The sequence below is a fragment of the Branchiostoma floridae genome, chromosome 4, assembly GCF_000003815.2.
Source record: "Branchiostoma floridae strain S238N-H82 chromosome 4, Bfl_VNyyK, whole genome shotgun sequence".
Classification (NCBI taxonomy): domain Eukaryota; kingdom Metazoa; phylum Chordata; class Leptocardii; order Amphioxiformes; family Branchiostomatidae; genus Branchiostoma; species Branchiostoma floridae.
In genome coordinates, this window is record NC_049982.1 from 17588067 (window position 1) to 17596557 (window position 8491).

At 40.5% G+C, this 8491-nt stretch overlaps 1 protein-coding gene across 3 annotated transcripts in view; it reads right to left on the reverse strand.

Moving 5' to 3' along the window:
* Positions 1 to 7012, reverse strand: part of LOC118414280 — a 20477-nt gene extending 13465 nt beyond the window's left edge. For 2 of the 3 annotated variants that reach the window (XM_035818207.1, XM_035818208.1), the window contains exon 1: positions 6692 to 7012. The gene's annotated coding sequence lies outside the window, so the exon portion shown is untranslated. Of the gene's footprint in view, positions 1 to 6228; positions 6563 to 6691 lie in introns of those variants that run through there. The other variant, XM_035818209.1, reaches the window with a different exon arrangement.
* Between the last annotated feature and the right edge of the window lie 1479 nt (positions 7013 to 8491).

An 8491-nucleotide genomic window follows, 5' to 3' on the forward strand; every position in this document is an offset into this window, starting at 1 on the left:
TACTCGAGAAAGAAAAGTCGCAGACAAGTCAAACTTGGCATGATTATAGAGTATAACTTTTTAAAGTCATGGACAATATTAATCATAATTTGCATATATTAACGGTGCACAACCCAGTTCTTCCGCGACCGGGGTCCGTGGTAGTCCGCGACCAAAAAGTGACGAAAGGCTTCCGAGGGCCCATGTTTGAGTTGACATTTCTCATTATTTCCTGCGAAATGACATTAAACGGTTACATGGCTGAAAAGCGTAGGAAATGGTGTGTTTTTGGTGCAAATTGTGTTTTGGTCCGCGCGTTGCTTCCGCGATATCCCTACGCCTGAATGTAAAGAGGCCCGTGACCTAGATTTACCTCTGAGGCGCTGTGTCAAGCGAAGTTGCAATGCCGCGCGCCGTGGATGATTAAAAAAACTGTAGTACTAGAATTTTCTTTATAATTGGCTGGATTAGTCTTAAGATTTTCCTCTTTCTGGCAGTATCAGTCGTGCTTGCCGGAAAAATCTGCTTCATCTGTTTTATCCAATGCGAAAATGCCCGATTTTGTGCATCATTTTTGACATGAAAATAATGATATTTCCCTATAATTTTTCAAAATTAGAGAAGTTGAAGGATCGAAACTCAGTTGGTCTTGTAGCTGAAGGTATATCCTCTCACCCCATATACAGTTATACACCTTTCTCACGCGGCGGCCATGATAGATCGAAGAAGAGGTCAATGAGGCAAACAGACAAAACTTATTTCTAAAATCAGGTCCCATTTAGTTTTCCCCCAAACCACACAAATTTTCATGATATAAGATAGAATAATAAATATTACAAGAAGTGTTATGCACCGAAAGATGTAGCAATTTAGAGTAGTGTAGACTGACCCCATGGTCCCTTAAGAGATGCAAAATAAAAACATAATAATGCAAATTTTTAACGAATTTGCAGCCATTCACTTATTGGTCGATTTCCTAATTGGCAGGATACCATTGGTCGAACTGCTGATTATGATGGACCGCCTTTTGTTTGCCACATTGAACTCGTTTTAGATCTATCATGGCCGCCGCGTGAGAAAGGTGTATTTTCCTTCAGGATAATTCCCTGGAAGAGATGGTCGCTAGACTTGAGGGTGTGCCGCCTCCATTTGAACCCCCAAATAAACTGGTGTGTGCTCGTATCTCTTAATGTTCTACCTGCCATAAACTATATATTTTACACACATTTGAGCCCTATAATGAAAAATAATGCAAATGTAGATTTTCCTCATCAATCATACAGTCAAACCTATATTAGCAACCACCTTTGCATAGCAACCACCTGGCCATTGCGGTCACTTTTTGTCGGTCCCTTGGATTTTTCCCATTGGCCTAAGCATTAAGAAATAGTCTACCCAATAGTCCACCTGTCCAACGCGGCCATGGCCACACAATTTCACTGTCTATTGCGACCAAACAGCTTTCGTATGTAACCCTACGCCGAGTTTGAAATCGTAGTTTGCGAGGATTAGGAGTTCCCGACAGGGTCATTTTGGTGATAGTGGAAGGTACGCATACAAGTCTTTGTCGGCGAATTTACCTACATTGCGCATGGCAATATCGATCATTTTCAGAAGATTTGACTTTGGTAGGGTCAGTTGAATTTTGAGACGACCGAGACAACGTTACTTGGTGAGAAAGATTAGTGGGTACTGAAAACATGTGTAACTTATTGCTTGTGGTCAATTGATCAGCATTTTCTATATAGTAGCCACCTGTCTATAGTGACCACATTTCTCCAGTCCCTTGAGTGGCCGCTATAGACAGGTTTGACTGTATATGCATATTAAATCTGTTTTGCCCAATTTACACTTCATTATGTACGTCTCTGTCAGACGCTAACATAAGTTACATAACTGCATACTGAATATTATGGAAATCCGTAGTTCTTTTCTTCATTTATTCTCCTCAGAAGATTTTGCAAAAGAGTCCCTGTAGTTGCAGAGCAAGCTGCTAGGGGGCCCGAACCCACACGATTTCTTCCTTACATTACAAGCTATCTTACACCATAATATCAAGACCACAGCACAGCCAGATCAAAAGATACAAAAAAGTTCTACTCCAGGACCAAGGTCATATACCAGGGGGGGCAAAAATTAATCTTGACCTTTGTCTTCCCAGTTCCTTTACACTGACCAAATATCATTACAATCCATCCAGAGGCTCTAAAGTTACATTCGCCGCAAACATCTGAAAACACAAACACATACACAGACATACACACACACACACACACACAACAATATCTCCATTATTCATTGGATAATTAGCCAAAATTGATCTTGACCTTCCAAGTTAATCTTAAAGTTAAACTTCGTCTTCCAAAGAGCTATCCACATATACCAAAATTGAAATACAACTGTATCATCACAATAAACCCAGAGGTTCTTTAAGTTATGCTGGCTACAAATATCTGCTGACACACACCCAAATATGCACCAGAAACAATACTAATGTATTCAGAGTTGCAGATGTTTCAATCAATGGCTGTTTTTGACAGCCTAGTAGTAGTAGTAGTAGTAGTAGTAGTAATAGTAGTAGTAGTAGTAGTAGTAGTAGTAGTAAAAGTAGTAGTACTACTAGTAGTAGTAGTAGTAGTAGTAGTAGTAATAGAGACATAGTAGTACAGTGTTATACAGCACCATTGGGTTTATACCGCCTAGAAGGATTATTTATTTTGGGGACAACAGCAGGGGATCCCTCATACCCATACAAAATCACTTTACAGCTATACATTGTACCTTACAAAGGGCTTGACCACAAAGGAATTGGTTCTGTTACCTAAAACAAATGCTCACAAGATCTGTATGTACATGTATATACTAGTAACACCTTTCCTGATCTGAGATCAAATCATAATATGAATCTGTCCACCAATGTGCCTTACATACACGGCAAACAATCAATAGTCTGACATGTTTTTGTTGTGTAGAAAAGGGGCTGTTCTTAAGTTACCCATTACGCCTACATTGTTTACACTATAGCTAGGTTCTGCACAAGGTCATCCTCTGCCAAACACTTCTACACCTATTCATATGCAAATTATTAGACCCCAACCTTGTTGACAAATGTTGTAGCTGCCACAGTGTGTGAGCTTATGACCCGAATATGTAATTTTCACATACAACGTAACTTCATATTTTAAGCTCATCAAAACGTTTTCATGGTCAACACAAAAGATGAACGTTGAAAATTGATGAAATCTGGAGTGCCAGGTACTGTAAAAACATACCTGGCTTGAGGTTACCTTGAGAATCCCCATTTTACATCAAGATCTTTTAGACCCAATTCACACTAAAAAGGACGGGAACTGAGTTAAACGTCAAATGACCCTATCCGAATCAATTTTTGCAGTGTGAACGCTGCTAATCCTATTCATTTTCTCCTATCTGATTCATTTGCAATCCACCTCCAGGAGGTACAGTAGATTCGGGACAATCCGATTGACCAGCATGTGAACGTGAAGTGGATAAGATTATGGCTTATTTCAGGGTTAAGATGTCAGAAATGTACAATTGACGGGCTGGAGAAAGTTTAAGGGCAAGTTTGTAGGCAAAAATCATCTAACTGCTATGGTTGACCACATATTGATGCCGCAAGATTGGCTGAAACGTTCTTTCAGCAACGCAGCAAAAAAACAACTGGTTCATTTTGGCAATATTACCCATGAAAATAATTTGTGTGGTTTTGTTTCTCTTCTATTGTCAGATTAATTTTGGATGCACAGTCCCTACTCGGCTGTGCGCATGATGGTCAGGATCGCAAGTTTGGGTTTGATACTAGTAATTTTATATGATTGTCTAAACATCAGTGTGAACACATTTTTCTTACTGGGTAGAAAAACTTTAATCGGATTCGATATTTCATTCACTTCACTTTTTTGAGGCCAGAATAGTCGCCGTTGTGATGGAGTGATGTTGAGATGAACGGACCTGTTCAATCCATGCCAAACATTTCTAAACCTGTTAAAACAGGCGTTTTTCCAACATGTTCGCACTGGCGCAGTGGTTAAAGTTTACGCATTCTAAACCAATGCACCCGGTTCGAATCCGGGGAGGTAGATTTTTTTTTTTTTTTTTTTTACATCCATTATAATACTAATTTTTACATCCATTTGGCCACACCAATTTATTTCTTTGGTTAACGGATTCGCCGCTTCTTTTTTTGCCGAATAGAAATAAAAATTAAAAAAAAACAACTTAAAAATGCCCCGCAACAGAGCTCACTCAAAAACAGGCAGTGTAGTGAAATTTGCTGCAGTTCACGCAAATTTTAACAGGTGGCGTCTAGATCTAGATTCAGGCACATGTGAATCTCTCCATGCGCCAATATCAGGTTTAGTTACTCTGTTCTATTTATATGACATTCTAATAACTAGAAAAAAACGTTCACACACGCAAACATTGGCAAAATGCCAGCTTTTTTAAAAGCACTTGTTTTAGTTTGAATGGGGTCTTAGTGTTTACACTGCAAAAATTCATTTAGATCGGATCGGATTCAACTCGCTTGGTTTTTTTAATGTGAATGGGATCTAGGTATCTGAGCCCTTATCTGACATCAAATGGCATTGAAAACAAGAGTCCGGAGACCTCATATCTCCATGAAATATTCTAATTATGGAAATGACTCACATCTGCATAACCTTTGCTTGGTTATATACACCTTTAACTTACACAGGTCACAATGTTGACAATCCAATCATTTACTACATATACTTAATATACTTAGAAGAATTATGAAACTTTAACATTAATTATGCAAATTACGGACTTATTTGCATAATTGGTAACTGCGGATCTTGCCCCTTCCACAATCTACATTGGTACATGTATTTGTGTCCTATAATGGAGACACTGTATATATAGATTTTCCTCATTTGATATGCAAATTAAGTCCTAAATTGAATAATTTGCACTTAATTAGGCATATCTCTGCCAAAGATGCTTGCATACTAAATATGATGGAAATCCATCATTCCTATTATCTGTTATACTCCAAGGAAGGTTTTCACAAAAATGCCCTTGTGGTTCCAGAGCAAGCTGCTAGGGGGCCCAAACATTGTGTCACTTTTTCACAAGCTATCTGTCATTAAAAAAATCAAGATCAAAGCCATGTCAAAAGATACAAAAAATGGAGGTTCTGCTGCAGTACCAAGGTCACATACTAGGGGCCCAAAATTGACCCTGACCTTCATCTTCCCAATACTGTACCTACACACCAATATCACTGTAATCCATCAAGAGGCTCTTGAGTTATGCTGACTACAAAAACCCAGATCACAAACACACAGACACAAAAACAATATCTCCATTTTCATTAAGAGATAATTTCATGGAGATAATCATGCTATATTTCAGAAATGTAATCCATGATTGTCTGTTAACCTTACATAACATGCCATTAAAGTACAAGTGTAACAACTTAAACAAGAAAGCAAAGATCCCATAGCCCTGGCCATTATAGACGTTAGTGATCTTCCCCTTCCCTTTATGAAGTTTATCAATCCCAGCTATCCCCCATCCCATCTTTCAAAGAAAAGCAAGTCCCCATTCATAACATAAGGGGGCATTACTCCTTGGAGACTCCTGACCACCTGTCCATGAACGCCTGCTTGTAGTGCTGCAGTGACCGAAAAGACTGCCCGAAATTGCAATTAAACGTTATATTTGGAATTCAATACCACTTCAATATGAAACTACCCACACATAAAAATCCGCAACGTTACAAATCCCTCAAAAGGGCATTGAGTAACAGGTGAAAACACACAAATACAACCCAAAACAGTCGGAGGTGAACCTCCCACCCGAGGTAATAAATCTACTTCAAGGGAAAACCTGCTCCATCTTGGCTGCAAGCAACAGCAACCTTGCATTTGTAATTTGTGGCAAGAGACACCGCGAACCTCCTATGACTGACAAACGTTACTGTTCCCAGGGATAAACTATCGATCGCAAGGGCGTAGCATCACAACTGATTTCACCAAACACGGAAAACCAACGCTGGAAATACCCGACATGAGGCCGCCTTCCCCATCAGCTCACCGGCCCTGTACGCCACGGCACGGCACGGCGGACATGTTGGATTTGCACGACCACAGTCACGATCAATCACACCCAAACATTTCCTCCTCCTGTAAACCTTGGAGATTGCTCTTTAACAATATGATGCTGCTATTAAACAGAATGGTACAGGTTCAGCTTCATAATCACCTCTGTCGCTTGTCGATAAACTCAGATAGGTAGAGAAATATTAACCCACAGGAACAGGTCCGCCCACGCCACCAAATGTTAGGGTTTTAAACAGAACGTTGTGTTGACTGTTGTGGGAGAAATGAAAAAGAGGAACTTCCAGGCGGCGGCCGCTAGTTCCTGTTTCCTCATTCAGGAGCAGTGTTTCTCGTAGCTGTTGTCACTATTTCTTCCACTTCAAGATGACACGCCAAGAACAGCCGGGATAAAATGGAAAAATTAATTGTCATCTACCTCTATCCGGACTACATTAGACCATGCCATGTCATCATCAGCTGAGACAACACGACTAACGTTAGCCGTAACGTTAGATGTTGTCTGCGATTTGGCTGCAAAAAAAATGCATTCTTTCACACATTTAACGTTACATGGAATGCCAAGTCCTCAGCACCTTATCTATGCATGTATACAACTATCAGCTCACCTTGTAAATTGTCGTGGATCACTCTCAGGCCGGACTGACACTGGCTTCCATGGCTTGAGGACAAGATCTCAGGATAGCGTCCCGACCATGCTCTGTGCCGCGATCGCTTGTTTCACATAATTACTTCTGCTATTTTTAAAGGCATGAATCACAACAACGCTGAACACATAGCAGCACCTTATCTGTAATACAGGTAATGCCTGTAGTCAGCCACACGCGGTGAGGCAGAGTGCTGGACTAGTGGTCCTACTTGCAAACATCACCCAGTTAGGCACCGGAAGTAAGGGTCAAGAGGAGTTCAATGGACGGCGCCATTACATATAACAGGGAGTGTCACGTTTAATTTATTAAGTCGTGCCGGCGGCATTCATACATATACTTAACAAGTCTTCATTACACCACCGCCGTAATATTCAGGCTGAACAATGATAACGGCGGCGGCAAACAAGCTATTTTTTGTAACGAATTTTCGCCATTCAGCTTCTCGATGAGGACGCGAGGACCATCATTCGCAGGGCCGCTAGGTACTTGCCACTATATGGAGAGAGTGATCTGAGCCTGAAGCTGTCAATGATAAAATGACCCTGTTTAGTTACATAGAAAGTAGATTCCCTCACTTTAGACACATGAGTAGCACTGACAAGTTTATATTCGTCGTGCATTTTAATAAACCAACCATAGCTAAACCTACATTTTCACGATTATCACTGAGAAGCGAGAAGCCTGACGGCCGAACTTCTATGTTAGAGTAGATCTGTGATACTTCCATTCATTCATTCATTCATTCATTATCAATTACAGGCAGTATCGTAAAACGCGAGTAAAATCGTACTATGTTTACGTCTGTAATGAAAACTGCATGGAATCATTGGCGTGAAAATCAACCAGGCTGAGCGAAAGGAGGTAAATATTATGTCAAATTCGAGCCAGATTCATCTACTATTCTGTACACAGTGGTCACTGCATACTGGACAACACTTATAGAAGCAGTTTATTGTGTGACGTGAATGTACAAAGTGAAATTCTATCTGTCCGAGTGTCGGCGATAATCACTCCAAAGGTTATAAATACATGTAGGGCTTCAATTTTGATAACTGTATTCTTTAATAAGGACAATAAGTTCATTGGTCGGAAAAACTTGAGGAAGAATGAACTTTTCATTGATTAAATCTTCCTTGTGGTAATAACGAACCAAGCAATAACTCTCCGTAAGTAACATTTACATTGATACATCCACATTCAGAATATGCCAACACGTTTACTCATGAACATTTAGTTGCCATTGCTACCGTACAGAACCTCTCACGAAAGCTTTCCCGGACCTAAACAATTATTTCATTAAATCAAAAGTTACCGATATTGCGTTGTATTTACAAGGTGTAGTTAGTAATGGAAAACCTGTCAGTGATGGCTCATAAAAATCTATACTGTGTTATATATTCAAAACTTTTATGGACAGTCAGCACTTTGTTTACATGTTGACCATCGATTGACGATTAGATGTTCTGAGCTATTGTTTCAACAGTTCAGACAGACTTGAGGCCTTGGAGGGGTCTGAGGTTGGCTGCATCGTGGACTGCTGACACTGCCCATGCTCGGCTGGACCTTCATGCGAGATGTCGGAAATGAAGGTGTCCAGCTCCACCTCTGAAAAGGCGCCGAGAGGGTCCAGGGGCTCTCCCGAGGGTGGATGGTTCTCCATGGAGGTTCCTTCTCCCTCTGTCCCGTCCAGAGACGCGAAGATGCCTTCGTCAAAGTCAGTCATGTCTCTCTCGATGTTTTGAATGTCCTGACCGGCTG